Here is a 16,328-nt window from a genome sequence, read left to right on the forward strand (position 1 = left end):
GGCCAGGGATTGGTGGGAGTCGGTTGGTGACTCTCTGGGAGCCCCTGTTATTGAGGCTATGATATGGCCAGATTTCATGACCCAGTTCAAGGCTGAGTTCGCACTCGCAGTGGAGCTTCAACATCTGGCTCGGGAGTTCCTTGATTTAAGACAGACGACTGAGACAGTGGCGGATATCACCGCCAAGTTCCGGGAGAAGGCGTTGTTGGTGCCCTAATATGCATGAGATAAGGATATGAGGAGGACCCGCTATCACGACATGCTGCGAGCCGACATTCGAGAGCATGTCAGCTTTTTAGCTTGTCCGACCCTAGATTCCATGATTGGTAGAGCGAGGGAGAGAGATTGACTTGGAGCACCTCTGAAAGAGGAGGGTAGAGGAGGGACTTATGACTGGGGCTTCGAGAAGAAGCCCAAGGGATCAGACACTGGGCCGAAAGGCCAACAGATCCGAGGCCGCTGCAGGAAATGTGGCAAGGCACATGAGGGGATTTGTAGATCGGGAACGTCTGGCTTCTACAAGTGCGGCAAGATGGGGCACTTCAGCAAGGATTGTACCACCCCTGCGCCCACTTTTTAGACATCAAAGTTGTTGTGTTTCCACTACAACCAGTAGGGCCATAAAAGGGCCAATATCCCCATTTAACAGCAGCAGCGCCGGTGAAGGCATCAGCTCCAGCGACCCTGCGGATTACGGATGGCCGGCAGGGCAAGGTGGAGGCTCCAGTGATGAGGAACCGAGCCTTCCAGTTGACTACCAAGGAGGCACGCGCCGCACCCGATGTGGTGACGGGTATGATTCCTTCTCCCTAGTTTTTATTTATATGATGCGTATGATATTGATGTGTTATATGTATACATGTTTAGGATCATTCCATGTGAACGGTATCCCAGTACAGGTGTTGTTCGATTCAGGTGCCACTCGATCTTTTGTTTCTCTTGCACTTAGCAAGAGGTTCCCTGAGTCTTTGGGCATGTTGGATTTCCCATTAGAGGTTGAGATTGCCGACGACCGATCGGTGCGAGCATCAGCAGTTTTTAGGGATTGCATACTGAGGCTATTCGAGGAGCGCTACCTGTGTTTCTGTTGACATTTGGGACATTGAAGTAATCCGCAATGTCATTGACTTCATCTAGATGCTTAAAAGCATCCTCATCATCTTTCCCGAAAAATGGGATGTCCTTCAGTGCAGTCAATATCTGTCCCTTCAGCTCGAATGTGGCAGTGGCAGGTATTGCGGGTTGGACTAAACCGAGACCCACATCTTCTCGGATCCGCTTCTTGTAAGCTCCCATGGACATTTCTTCAATCGTTGCCATCTCGTTCCTTGGCTCGTTCTCGGGTTCGCTCGTGTGTTCTTCAAATTTCGGCTCGGTATCGCTTTCGGACTCGGTTTGGATGGGTGTATGATCCAAATGCTCAAGATTGCTCTTGTGCCTCGCTGATGAACTTGACTCTCCTGTCCTCTTTCCTGACTTCCTAGAAAAATCTGACTTCAATTCTTGTAAGGGCGTCTTTTTCTTGTGAAGTGCAGACTCGGGATCTTCCAGTGGTGGCACCAAGTGTGTGTTTCAGCTTCTGGTCATGAACGCCTGCAACTTGCTAAACTAAATACGTAAAACTGAACTAAAATAAGAAAAACTAACTTCAAACTATAAATTTTGTTTTTTAACTGTCCACGTCGTGGCAGGTATATGGCCACGTCATGGACTCTGTGATTGACAGAAAAATTTTATTTTGCTGAAAAAATAACTTTTTGTGGTTTTTTACTCCACAAGAAGGATCGATTAAATTAATGCAAATAAATAAGCTAAAAACTAAGCCGTTCCTCGGCAACGGCGCCAAAAACTTGATGTGCACAAAAGTACTCACTAATTTTAATATTTATAACCTAACAAACTTAACTAACTATGCACTTATAGGCAGTGTACCTAGTTAGATTATAGTATAGCTTGAGTAAGTCGGGTGTCGATCACAGGGAACGGTGTTCTAATTAATTTATTTACTATTAAATTAACCTAATTTATTAACAAATTTAAAAGGGGTTTTATCTGGTTTTACAAGATCATATGAAATTAAATTAAATTCAATAAATAAAAACACACTCTTGTTTAGTTTGAATCCACTTCTCCCTTATGGCTAGCTAATGATTACGGATTATTAAGTTCGTTTTTAGTTGTATTAGTAATTTAGTTCCAACTTACCAATAATTAACTAATTCATGTCAAACCATGTATGTTCACACATAATTAAACACATAACTAATTATGAATGTAAATATGCTATGTAAGATTTGTTGTATAACCGCAATTATGATCACAATACACGTTCTCTAGCACAGCTAAGCTTTATTTATTCTAATTACTAACTAAGATTGGTCAATCCTAGCTCTAACAATTCAATGTTCACTAAATCATTAGGTAAACAGGTTCACGCAGTTTAATGGTCACTAAGCTACACAGAACATGCAATCAAGCAATTAGTAAAACAAATAATAACATGCTAGGTTATACATGTCAAACACAAGCTATTTTTACCAACTAAACTTAATCCATAAACATATAACTATTCATAAGTTTAAAGCTTCATCTAGCTAAACAAGAGTAGCTATATTCAACTGCTCATCATAGCAACTAAACCAACACAGCTAAAAATAATGAAAGACATGTTGTTAGTTAACTAAAATATAAACCTCTATTCTTTTTGGTGTTGAAAACCTTCTTCCAGAACCCTTCTTTCGCCCTGAATCGTCTCCTGGAACTCTTTCCTTCTGCCAAAAGCTTGTCCCTTTCGTAATAATCAGGAGAACTTATATAATCTTCAAAAACCCGCGCCACGTTGTGGCCAGAGGAGTGCCACGTCGTGGGCTTCAAGTAATCCGTATCCTCCAAGGAAATCCTCCGCGTCGCGATGTCTATCTTCTGGAAACCCCATTCCACGTCGTGGGCTTCATCGCCACGTCGTGAATTAAGTATTTATCGTGAATTTATTCTTTTCTTGTCTTTCAAGCCTCCCATGTTCCACATTTTGTCACTTTTGGTCCCTCTCTTCGAAAATCCTTTATATTGATTGAAAATAACAATTTAAAGTTATAAGTATCATTATTCTAAACGTATTATCAATTTATTAATAAAAATGTACTTAAATATTGCCTAAAAATAAGTATAAATATGGCAATATCAAAATACCCCGCACTTAGGCTTTGCTTGCCCCCAAGCAAATTTAAACTTAATTCTTAATTACTAACACCACACAGAACAATCCGACTCTAGTTCAGCCATTATGCCAAGACCTCAACGCATGCATTTGTGTCTAAAATTTTCGTAAAGTACCCCCATACTTTAAATACTCACAATCTTCATAAACACTCGCCCATTTTTTCCGAACAATGCTCATTTTTTGCAACCCTCTGAATCCATCCGCAGAAAACCTCCTTATCCTCAAGGTATTTTTAGTTGAGCAACCTAAGCATACATAATCTTGAATTACAATCATTGATACCACTATGGAGCTCTTTTGGAATTCTTCATTTCTTTGACAATTGATCTTTGATTTCTTTGAATTCACCACCTTATTTGATTTGATTTCTGGTATCTTCAACTTTTGAATTTCTTGGAATTTTGATCTTTTGATCTTCACTTTATTTGCTACAAAATTCTTACCACTTTTCTCGTAATTCTCTGTCTTTTTTTATCATGTACCTCTCTTTTTTTACTCAAAACCTACATGCTTAAGCAGAGGCGCTCAACCTCAACCTTTATCGGTTGATGATAATAATTTTCCTGGATACACTTCAGGTTTAGGCTGCTAAACATATTGCATCCCTCAAACCAAGCGGGGTTATGTTTTTGTTCCAGGATTTCACTAAAATAAGGGAGGCCACAAATGCACTATAACGTGTATTGGCTCAACTAAACATTTGAACTTTCATTGGATCATCCCACATAATACTAGCAATTATAGCTCAAATTATTACTACTAGATTTAATTATTAAAAATTTCAATTTTCAAATTTTCAATTTTTACTATCAAATTCTATGATTATCTAGCAATTTACTTTTTCTACCCCTACCCCACACTTATTTCATACAATGCCCTCATTGTATGCATAAAAATAAATCAAAATTAAAGAAAAAGGAGAAGAAAGAACAGACTCCCCTGGGATAGTGGCGTGAGCATCTCCAAAAGTATGGAAAACGTGTATTTTGAATATGGACTTCAAAAATAGAAACTCGGTGTAGAACTGGGTGAATAGGTAAATAAACCACGAACATGACTCGAAACTTCAAGTCTTCAAAGTGGGTGTTTGTAAGTAAAAATGTGGGCAATGATAAACTGGGACACGTCGTGGCAGGTAACTGGCCACGTCGTGATATGGGATGAAAGCGCGAACACCAAACTGCTTAATTTCTTCAAATTGCAAGAGCGCCACGACATGGCGCAAGAATTTCACATCGCGGAAACTGGACATCAGCAGAAAACACCTTATTTGTTTCATTTACTCTAGCAACTTGACCAATGTCTAAATGGTTTAAGACGCTTCTATGCAAATATATTTCCCAACTGTAACCTCTCTCCTACTAATGCACCCACACTTATCTTGAATTGTGGGTTCCAACTCACAACTCTAAGCTTCCTTGACTAGACAAACACGACTCGAAAGTTAACCTTCTATGCTCCTTAGAATTCCAATGCTAATCTGAAAAATGGAACAACCCAAAAGAAATAAAAAAAGTAACATCATAGTTTAAGAATGGCTTACATTACACACCAAATTCAAACTAAAAACTACTCAAAAACAAAACAAAATGAAAAGAAAAAGAAATAAAATCAATCATCATCTTGATCTTGTGCTCCACTTGGCACTGCCCCGTCATTCTGCGGACGCCATAGCTCCTCCCATGTCGGAAAATAAGGATACTGTGGTGGCATAGAAGGTGGTCGGGTCAAACCCAAATGCGAATAAATACCCTCAGTAAGCTGGGTATGGTAAATGGCATGCCCCCGTAGATTATCCAAATACGTTCCCACCCGAATCTGAAAAGGGTCGGCGGGCACTCCCTGCACATACTAGGAAGCAGCACGCTCTCTCTCGACTTCACCTCTAGCCCGCACATTCCGACGCCGCGGTCTGGATGGTGGTTGCTGTCCTGGCTGCGCCTCCTCTTGTTCGTCATCTATCGGCGGTATAACAAAACGACCCCCGATATTCACCACCGCCCGCATAACACCCAAGACTTGAATGGTCAAGTCTGTGTCTGGGAATCGAGTAAGATTCCTCACAAAGTCATGGGTCAAAATATGATATGACCTAGCAAGGCGAGTAACCAAATGCCCCCCAGTAATCGGGCTCCCGGGCCTAGAATTGGCTGCTTTCTTCCCCATGAACCTTGCCAACATATAAGGTAAATCACAGCAAACTCCTGGGGTAATAAGAGTCCATAAATAAAACAGATTCTGAATAGGGACTTTATCACCATGATGCTTAAGATTTATTGAAAAAGTGATAAGGCGGTGTAAAAATCGGAAAACAGGATTCCGAATTTGTGACTCACTCGAGTCACGAGTATTGTACTCATGGCTAGAAATGCCCTGCCAGAACTGCACATCCATAATGCCGGGAGTAAAATCCCGAACACATCCAAGCAAGAACGGTATGAAAAACAGAGATTACGTCTCCACTTTGGTATAAAGCCCCATACGCCAAGCGAATTCCCGAAGACTACACTCTCTATAAACACCACCCAAACGAAACACAAGTGCCCGGTTATAGGTGAAATCAAGGGTGCGTTCCTCGAAACATACGGTAGAGAAAAACTCTACCGACAATTCCCGGTACACGGGTTCTTGGATGGCAAACAAATTCTTCCACCCGTGACAAGTGAAAGAAAATTGGTCCCCTTCATATGTTTTCGACCAATAGCGTGCCAACTCAGCCACTATTCCCACTCCACCAAGCCATCCCCAATCGATAATTGGGGCTATCGCAAACTCCCTATTGTACAGCCATCCTAACCGATTCTCATAAGTAGTTAACAATGGTCGGGGAATGTTTTGAGGAAACTGGTATAAGGGATGTATACTTGCTACATCTATCGGGTTTTCCTCCTGTGGAACAGCTCGTCGTGGTCCCATTTCTGCATACAAAATCAAACCAAAACAACAAACATTCAAAACATTAAAACAATTTATGCTGTTCCGCCAGAAGTCACGACGTGGCCAGGCTACGCCACGTCGTGGGCCGCAGTCGGTCACAGTTCTTGGATCGGTCCATTTATATGACATTTCTACCAAAATTAGTGCTTGGGGTTTGTTCCTATGGACATTTAAGGGACATGCAATCTAAAATCAACCACTAGATTCAACCAATTTCGTGAATCATACAAACCCTAACCATGAAAACTTGAAATTGGAAGAACTAACTACAAAAAATGAGTAGAATACATACCAAGTAGAGTAAATTGACAAGATCTTGCAAGGAAATTTGAAATAGATTAAGAAATTGGTTGTGGGGTTTTGCTGTTCCCGTTCGTGCGGCAGTTTTCAAGTGGGGAATGAGAATTATCGGTCAAAGGGTTTTAAGGAAATGGTCCCCCCTACTTTTTAAAGGCCACGACATGGCTAGCTATGCCCACGTCGTGGACCTTAAATCTGTCATCTGGTCCCGTGTTTTCAATTTGACCCACGACGTGGCTGGCTATGCCCACGTTGTGGAAACTGCCCAAATGCAAAATTTTAATAAAGTCTCACATATTAACTAATTACTTTGCATTTCATTCATTATTTAAAGTTCCCCATAGCTAATTCTTTACTAATTATTAGTTATTAGATGATGAGTTGATGTCTTTCCTAAAAAAAATTAAAAGAAAAGAAAATGCAAACCAAATCCGGGTTGCCTCCCGAGAAGCGCTTCTTTTTCTTGGAGTCTTGAGCTGGACTCCGTGCCTTCTACGTTGAATCTTCTGAAGAGTCCACCATTAAGATCTTTTGTTCCTTGAACCACCGCTTGTAAGCTTGAACTCGCCTTTTATATGCCTTCTTTGAATTCTCCTTTTTAGCTTTGCCCTCTTCTTCAAGCTTTCGTTTTGTGCCCTTAGTTTGTTCCTTGCACTCCATAGTAGCCTCCTCTTCTTTCACCACCGGCTTTGTTACTCTTGAAGTGACCTCCTCTTCATCACTTGTTATCTCCTCATCCTCTTTGCTCACCCAAGAAGGTGGACTCTTGTAAGCTATGACTTCAATCAAATATGGAACAGATGCCCTCGGTTTTGTCCTTTTGACTCGATGAACTGTCATTATCTCTTCTTCCATAAGCTTTTCTAGTTCTTCTAGTTCATTCTCTTTGTTAATTGTGAACACCTCTTCTTTATCTTCTTGAAAGTCATCTTTTATCCCAAATACTTCTTGTTCATCTCCAACCCTCAAAGTGAGCTTAGACTCGCGGATATCAACAAGGGCTCCAGCAGTGTTAAGCAATGGACGACCAAGGATTATTGGAACATCCGGATCTTCTTTCATGTCCAAGACTACAAAGTCTATTGGAAAATCAAATTTTCCAATTTTTACCAAAATATCCTCCACGATGCCACGAGGTTGTATCACCGAACGATTCGCCATGTGAATCTTCATTTTTGTAGCCTTCATCTTCTGAATCTCCAATTTTTGATAAAATGAAAAAGGCATCAGATTAATGCTAGCCCCAAAATCGGCTAAAGCATTAACCTTCATTTTATTCCCAAACTCACATGGAAGAGTGAGGCGTCCAGGATCCCCCATCTTTTCTGGTGTTTCTCCCAACACAGATTTTGAAGTTTGTTCACTTAGAATCACTATAGACTGCTTCTTTAATTGCCTTCGAGTGTCTATCAAGTCTTGCAGTAATTTCTGGTTCTCAGGAGCTTTGGATAAGGACTCGATAAAGGGGGTATTAATTGGGATTCCCTTCACATGCTTTACATACTCTAAATGCTCCTTCTCCAATAGACTAAGTGCAGCTCGGGTGGGAAATGGCAAAGGTGGTTGATAAGCTGGAACGGGCTCAAAGGGTTTTTGATCAGACATACGCCACATCGTGGCCAGAGGAGTGCCACGTCGTGGCGAGCCTGGTTCAGCAATTTCTCTACTTTCGATCCTTGATTTCTTGGGCTGCTGCGGTTCTTCTTCCAATGCCTCCAGGAACTTAGAGATTGCATCTTCTTCAGTATCGATGGCCATTACGTGAGATTGGGTCTTTACTTTGGGATTCTTCGGGGATAATTTTTCATGAACTAAAGTGGCTAGTTGACCAAATTGTACTTCAAGGTTATGGATGGAGGCTTGCTGATTCTTTATCATAGTTTGTTGTTCCATAATGGCAGAATCAGTGGCATCGTGTCTCTTTTCCGAAGCTTCCATAAACTTCATCAAAATGGTCTCTAGGTCGGGTTTCTTCTCGGCTGGTGGCTGCTCCTTTTGATAAAGGCCTCGACCTGTCTGCCTATACTTTTCTTCTTTTTGCTTCTTGTACTCTTCATATGGCAGCCACTCCTTCTTCGGTTTCCTCCAGTCCTCATCAAACTTATCCCCACTAGAGTAGCACACTTGAGCTTTTCTGTTCCCAAACTCATCTACATTGCAGTCCTTGGTCAAGTGTGGACCACTGCATCTCTCGCAACCCACTCTTTAGGCATGTATCGACTGTTCCATTTGTGTTATCCTGCGATCCATATTATTCAGCATGGCCATGACAGCTGCTATTTCTTCATTTTGGGCCCCTCCACCGCCTTTGATTCCATCTTGCCTCGGGTTGTGGTATTCGCGAGAGTGCTTCGCGAATTCTTTAATTAGCTCCTTGACCTCCCTTGGATTTTTCTTTGTCAACGGTCCTTGAGAATCAAGGAGTTGTCTTGTCATCACGTTGACCCCATCATAAAAGATTGACATCTCTTGCTGCACATTTAGGTCATGTTGAGGGCAATTTCTGAGCAAGCCCTTGTACCGCTCCCATGCTTCGTATAGTGACTCCCCCGGCTGTTGGTCAAAGTTGGCTATTGCCTTCTTGAGTTTGGCTATCTTGGATGGCGGGCAAAACTGGTCCAGGAATTGCTCACGCATTTGAGCCCAAGTGGTGATTGTACCCGGTGGGAGTGCCTTTAACCACTCCTTAGCAGCTCCTTTGAAAGTGATGGGAAGCATCCTAAGCAAGACTGTGTTTCTGTTGACATTTGGGACATTGAAGTAATCTGCAATGTCGTTGACTTCATCTAGATGCTTAAAATCATCCTCATGATCTTTCCCGAAAAATGGGATGTCCTTCAGTGCAGTCAATATGTGTCCCTTCAGCTCGAATGTGGCAGTGGCAGGTATTGCGGGTTGGACTAAACCGAGACCCACATCTTCTCGGATCCGCTTCTTGTAAGCTCCCATGGAGATTTCTTTAATCGCTGCCATCTCGTTCCTTGGCTCGTTCTCGGGTTCGCTCTTGTGTTCTTCAAATTCCGGCTCGGTATCACTTTCGGACTCGGTTTGGATGGGTGTATGATCCAAATGCTCAAGATTGCTCTTGTGCCTCGCTGATGAACTTGACTCTCCTGTCCTCTTTCCCGACTTCCTAGAAAAATCTGACTTCAATTCTTGTAAGGGCGTCTTTTCTTGTGAAGTGCAGACTCGGGATCTTCTAGTGGTGGCACCAAGTGTGTGTTTGAGCTTCTGGTCATGAACGCCTGCAACTTGCTAAACTAAATACGTAAAACTGAACTAAAATAAGAAAAACTAGCTTCAAACTATAAATTTAGTTTTTTAACTGTCCACGTCGTGGCAGGTATATGGCCACGTCGTGGACTCTGTGATTGACAGAAAAATTTTATTTTGCTGAAAAATTAACTTTTTGTGGTTTTTTACTCCACAAGAAGGATCAATTAATTTAATGCAAATAAATAAGCTAAAAACTAAGTCGTTCCCCGGCAACGGCGCCAAAACTTGATGTGCACAAAAGTACTCACTAATTTTAATATTTATAACCTAACAAACTTGACTAACTATGCACTTATAGGCAGTGTACCTAGTTAGATTATAGTATAGCTTGAGTAAGTCGGGTGTCGATCACAGGGAACGGTGTTCTAATTAATTTATTTACTATTAAATTAACCTAATTTATTAACAAGTTTAAAAGGGGTTTTATCTTGTTTTACAAGATCATATGAAATTAAATTAAATTCAATAAATAAAAACACACTCTTGTTTAGTTTGAATCCACTTCTCCCTTATGGCTAGCTAATGATTACGGATTATTAAGTTGGTTTTTAGTTTTATTAGTAATTTAGTTCTAACTTACCAATAATTAACTAATTCATGTCAAACCATGTATGTTCACACATAAATAAACACAAAACTAATTATGAATGTAAATATGCTATGTAAGATTTGTTGTATAAACACAATTATGATCACAATACACGTTCTCTAGCACACCTAAGCGTTATTTATTCTAATTACTAACTAAGATTGGTCAATCCTAGCTCTAACAATTCAATGTTCACTAAATCATTAGGTAAACAGGTTCATGCAGTTTAATGGTCACTAAGCTACACAAAACATGCAATCAAGCAATTAGAAAAACAAATAATAACATGCTAGGTTATACATGTCAAACACAAGCAATTTTTACCAACTAAACTTAATCCATAAACGTATAACTATTCATAAGTTTAAAGCTTCATCTAGCTAAACAAGAGTAGCTAGATTCAGCTGCTCATCATAGCAACTAAACCAACACAGCTAAAAATAATGAAAGACATGTTCTTATTTAACTAAAATATAAACCTCTATTCTTTTTGGTGTTGAAAACCTTCTTCCAGAACCCTTCTTTCGCTCTGAATCGTCTCCTGGAACTCTTTCCTTCTACCAAAAGCTTGTCCCTTTCGTAATAATCAGGAGAACTTATATAATCTTCAAAAACCCGTGCCACGTCGTGGCCAGAGGAGTGCCACGTCGTGGGCTTCAAGTAATCCGTATCCTCCAAGGAAATTCTCCGCGTCGAGATGTCTATCTTCTGGAAACCCCATGCCACGTCGTGAATTAAGTATTTATCGTGAATTTATTCTTTTCTTGTCTTTCAAGCCTCCCATGTTCCACATTTTGTCACTTTTGGTCCCTCTCTTCGAAAATCCTTTATATTGACTGAAAATAACAATTTAAAGTTATAAGTATCATTATTCTAAACATATTATCAATTTATTAATAAAATGTACTTACATATTGCCTAAAAATAAGTATAAATATGGCAATATCAGAGCCCTAATGGGGCGGTGATAGACTGCGCACAGCAGTTAGTGCAAGTCAGGACCCCAAGTGGGGGAGAGTAGGTGATCCACGGTGAGAGGCCACAACATGGACCCACAATATGTTCAGCAGCGAGGGCTAGGCGCTACCTACAGCAGGGCTGCGCTGGGTATGTCTCCTATGTTATGGATACCCGGGAGGCGGGTAAGGCGACGGTGAGCGATGTTCCAGTAGTGCGGGACTTCGCATATGTATTCCCCGAGGAGCTTCCTAGGATACCTCCGGAGCGACAGGTGGAGTTCAGGATCCACCTAGTCCCTGGTGCGACTCCGATAGCCAAGGCACCATAACCGTTGGCTCCTCCCAAGATGCAAGAGTTGTCTACGCAGCTGCAGGAGCAGCTAGACAAGGGATTCATCAGGATGGGTAGCTCACCTTTGGGAGCCCCGATTCTGTTTGTCAAGAAGAAGGACGGGTCACATCGCATGTGTGTGACAACCCTATATTTTTCCAAAGCAATGTAACACTCAAAAGTCAAATACAACGAAACTATTTGGAATCAACGAGTTTAGCGTAAAAAAAATAAAGTGGTCAAAAATCTATATTGGGATGCATCAAATGTTAGATATCATGCCAAGATTTCCAAAAACATAAAGAACAAACCAGGTTATAATGAAGAAATTATGACCACTCAAATAGTGACGACACACCCGATAAAACATTATTTAACGTAAAAAGTGAAATTCCAATAAAATGCATTTTAGCCTTGAGTATCTAAACAAAAGTCGTAGAGTTCGTTAAACCGTAAACGTACATAAAAAGATCGCCCAAATTGGACCTCGTATGAAGAAGTTACGAATTTTCTATGTTTCGTAACAGCAGTAGAGAGCTAAAAACTCGAATTAAAGATCGAATGATATTTAGCTAACGCAACCTAAACGAGAGTTGAAGGTCTCCACAACAGGAGTAAGATGATAAAAAGACAAACGAAAACAGACGTCGGATAAAGAAGTTATGAATTTTTAACGGACTTTAGCAGTCCCGACCTATTAAAAACATAGTATTAAAAATAAAGTAAAAACTATCCGACAGAGTCTAAATGAAGTTGTAGAGCATAGTCTCACCTACGCGTGGATATAAAGAACGCGAAAAACGGAGCCCATACGCAAAAGTTACGGAATTTAGAAGATTGAAGCCGGAATTATGCCCAACGTAATTCAAGAGTACGCCCAGTGTGACATCCCCAAAATCACGGCCATAAAAGACCGGTTTGTTTATGCTTTGTTTAAAAATCAGAGTTACATTTTAAATGAAAGGGTTGCGGAATTTGTCCCAAAACAAAAATATGATAAAGATTTATCAAAAGCATTTCCATAGAAATGTATTTCATTAAAAGACTCGGGATGTCATGTTCGTACAGATCAAAAGCATAAACAGTACAATATAAGCCTTACTACATTATTTCATATCTACAGGCCTATATCCGTAATCCCTCGTCCAAAACATCACACCTATGCTCATGCGCCACTACCTGTAATACATAAAACTGAGTGGGTCAGGCTTGGGAGCCTGGTGAGCACATAGGGTTTTCAACCCACAATAAATAAGTTTATTAATTTCATCGATCAACAATAACCCGATTACCCGTTCCCGTTATCCTCACTTTACGTCCCTAAACACCTATCATAAGGGACCTAGCCTAAGGATCATCATCGGGACGGACACTACTGCTAAGGGGATTCCTCAGCAATAAATGTCCTAAAGGCAACCATGTGGGGGATGGAGTACACCGGTGAACATATCGTTCACAAACACCTACAGGTTGCGAGCCTGCTAGTGTTCCACTGGACTGTCTAGAAGAGTCTGTGGTCGTCATCGATACTCCGCTAGATGACAGAATCAACAACATCAACATCGAGGCCTCTCATCATTTTATCACACATCACCTATTGCATCTACCCATGTTTTACCCCAACATTTTCGTAGATATGAAATACATATACAGTTTAAATCATTGAAAACATGTATAACAACGTTCATCTAGCATAGATAGCAAGTATTCAGATAATATGCACACATAGCACGTAATTTATATAAAATACTTCATATCTATGTGTAAGTTGAAAGTAACTATGCACTCACTTGTTAAGGTGATGATTCCAAAATCGGGCAGCGCTTGCTTCTAACGATTCTATTTTCCTTCGACGAAACCTAGCATTATTATCGCTAAATTTTAGTCTAATATTTACCGTGACCAACTATTAGTCTTAGTATTATTATTATTATATAAGCGTTATACAATATTTTCCAACCACTATGTACAGACAGGGGCCAGACATAAAACACCGGAGGGCAGGACCATTTTGGCATATAGCACTTCTGAAATCCAACAACCCTATGCGGCCCTTTAAACCAGATTCCCCGTACTGCGAGTAGTTAAAAAAAATATTATAACAACACTTATATAAGTTATAATAATAGCTCAAATATTTATTATAAGTTCATAATAACAATACTAATTTTAAATATAATCTATATTAAAATAAGGTAAGCATAACTTACTTACAAGGGGGTTTTAGCTAGGAGTCGGGCTCTGCAGGGGCAGAACTTCGTCGCTGAATCTTTCTAAGAAAGATTCGTGCAGCGCTTCAGCGCTCACCTTACTATACTAAGCTACAAAAAGAGAAGTCGAATCACGAGGGACCGAAATGCTCGGGGGATAAGGAGAGAAAGACTCTTGAATCAAGAGAATGGTGCAAGAAATATGAGAGCCCAAGGCTCTTATTTATACTAATTGAATTTTCAAAAACTACCCTCCATAATTACTTAATGACCTTTTAGTTATATAAACAACTAAACACCCCTCTATAATACTATTATAAATGGATTTAATGATATTTGTACTGTAACAGCCCGGAATTCCAGGTATTGTTATATTTATGATTTTGGGTGTTTTAAGAGGGGACTCGGTGAGTTGGAGCTCAGACTCGCCGAGTAGGATCGCAGATCTGGTCGCGGATTCGCGACTGGACTCGACGAGTCCGGATATGGACTCGGCGAGTCCGCGCTGTTTAGCGAAACCCTAACCGTCCAGGTTTGGACATATATCAGGGGCCTTATGGCCGTCATTGTTCACCCTAGTCCTTTGAGAGAAACCCTAATTCGATTGTGAGCATCTAGAGCAAGGTAGAAGACCATTATTGATCTTGGAAGTGATATTGTGCAAGGAGGAGGAGGCTTGGTTAAGGGAACAGCAGGAGAAGCCATATTCTGAGGGTTGGGGACACAGAGCAGCGTTATTCAGGTAATATTTCGAGTTGTTCCCTTCTATGTTGATGTGTATATGGATTTAGGATTTATTGAGCCCTTTTGTGGCTAGATTGAGTGTTTCCTTAGTCCCCCAAGCGATTGGAACTCTATATTGGGACCCTTGGAAGTCCAGAATGTCCCATGCCTGAGCTTTTCGGGAATCAATGGAGGTTTTGGATTGGAATCCATATGCCTTAGGTCAAAATGTAAATTATGAGTCATGGGGTGTATTATGAGCACCAAAATAAGGACTTTACGTGATGAACCAGTCTAGGAAGGCCAGACCTATGAATTGCCGGAGCAGATCTGACCTTAGAAAGCAGTTTGAGCGGTTGCATGGCATGGACTCGCCGAGTCCGATGAACAGACTCGGCGAGTAGCTTGAAGATTAACTGGGACTCGCCGAGTTGTTCTTCAGACTCGGCGAGTTGAGTCGGGGTGGCCCCGCGATTCTTCCAGGAGGAACTCGTCGAGTCAAGGGGGATACTCGACGTGTAGAAAGGGAATCTTAGAGAATTGGTGAGAACGTGCAGCCTCGCCGAGTCGCCCTAGCGCTCGCCGAGTCCGGTCAAAGTTGACCGTTGACCGTTGACCAGAGTGGACCTGTGTTGACTTCTTAGGGATAGTCAACATTAGAGATATAAAGTGTTAACTAGGGACACATGATGTTATAGGAGGATTAGAGCTCGGAGAATCGGGCAAGAGGGATTCCCAGGGTTGTGAGATTTCGAGACACGCGAGGTGAGTCTCCTCACTATACTTTACCTTGAGTATGTAACCAAAGTTATGTGACAGAGTATTTGTATGCTATGTATGATATGTGTTGTACTGCATTATTTCTATGTGATTTATGCTGTGCCTGTTTGCAGAGTTGGAACCGAAGGGTTCCTAGAGTTAGAACCTGAGGGTTCACAGAGTTGGGTGCACGGACCCATAGAGTTATAGCCTCGAGTGGCTTATATGTGTTACATGTGTGGTATTTTGGGGAACTCACTAAGCTTCGTGCGTACAGTGTTTGTGTTATGTTGTTTTAGGTTTCTTTCAGTATCACGGGACGGCACCGGCTTGGTTGTACACACCAGACAAAGAGTCATACTTTGGAGGATCCTGGTTTTCTATGCAAGAGAAAATGAAGCTATGTTTTGTAATTCAATTATGAATGAGATTTTAAACAAGTGTTCTAAGATTAAAATGATCATTTTAAATAAAAAAAATTTCTTGAAATTTACGGTGTTACATGTACTAAACTAATGTCGAAAGAACTCAACATTAGTCTTATAATGACCGCATCGTCGATACCTTTCTAATGATATATACATATGTATATATATATGTGTACGTATACATGATTTATACTTTATTTTAATACGTAAATATGCTATTATAATTTGTAACTCATTCATACGAACTCCGTTTTTGACGTTCTTTATATCCACGCGTAGGTGAAGACGTACTCTACAACTTTCGTTCAGACTCTGTCGGCTAATTTTGACTTTATTTTTAAAGTTATATTTTTAACAAGCCGGGACAGGATTGGTCTGTTTAAAATCTCATAACTTCTTCATACGAAGTCAGATTTGGACGTTCTTTTTATCGATGTTCTTAGTTTAACATATTCTACGACTTTCGTTTAGATCACTAAAGCTAAATCTCGCTCTATCGTAAATTCACTATTCACGCTTCCCGGTATCGTGCCGGTTCTGTCGTGAAACTTCGACGGGTCATAACTTCTTCGTTATAACTCGGATTTCGGCGTTCC

At 40.7% G+C, this 16,328-nt stretch overlaps 1 non-coding gene across 1 annotated transcript; it reads left to right on the forward strand.

Moving 5' to 3' along the window:
- Window positions 1-8,939: 8,939 nt before the first annotated feature.
- LOC111876918 (small nucleolar RNA R71) lies at window positions 8,940-9,046 on the forward strand. Its single transcript, XR_002845142.1, has one exon. It is a non-coding gene; the product is annotated as a small nucleolar RNA R71 (small nucleolar RNA).
- Window positions 9,047-16,328: the final 7,282 nt, after the last annotated feature.

This window comes from Lactuca sativa, chromosome 9 (genome assembly GCF_002870075.4).
Source record: "Lactuca sativa cultivar Salinas chromosome 9, Lsat_Salinas_v11, whole genome shotgun sequence".
Lineage (NCBI taxonomy): Eukaryota > Viridiplantae > Streptophyta > Magnoliopsida > Asterales > Asteraceae > Lactuca > Lactuca sativa.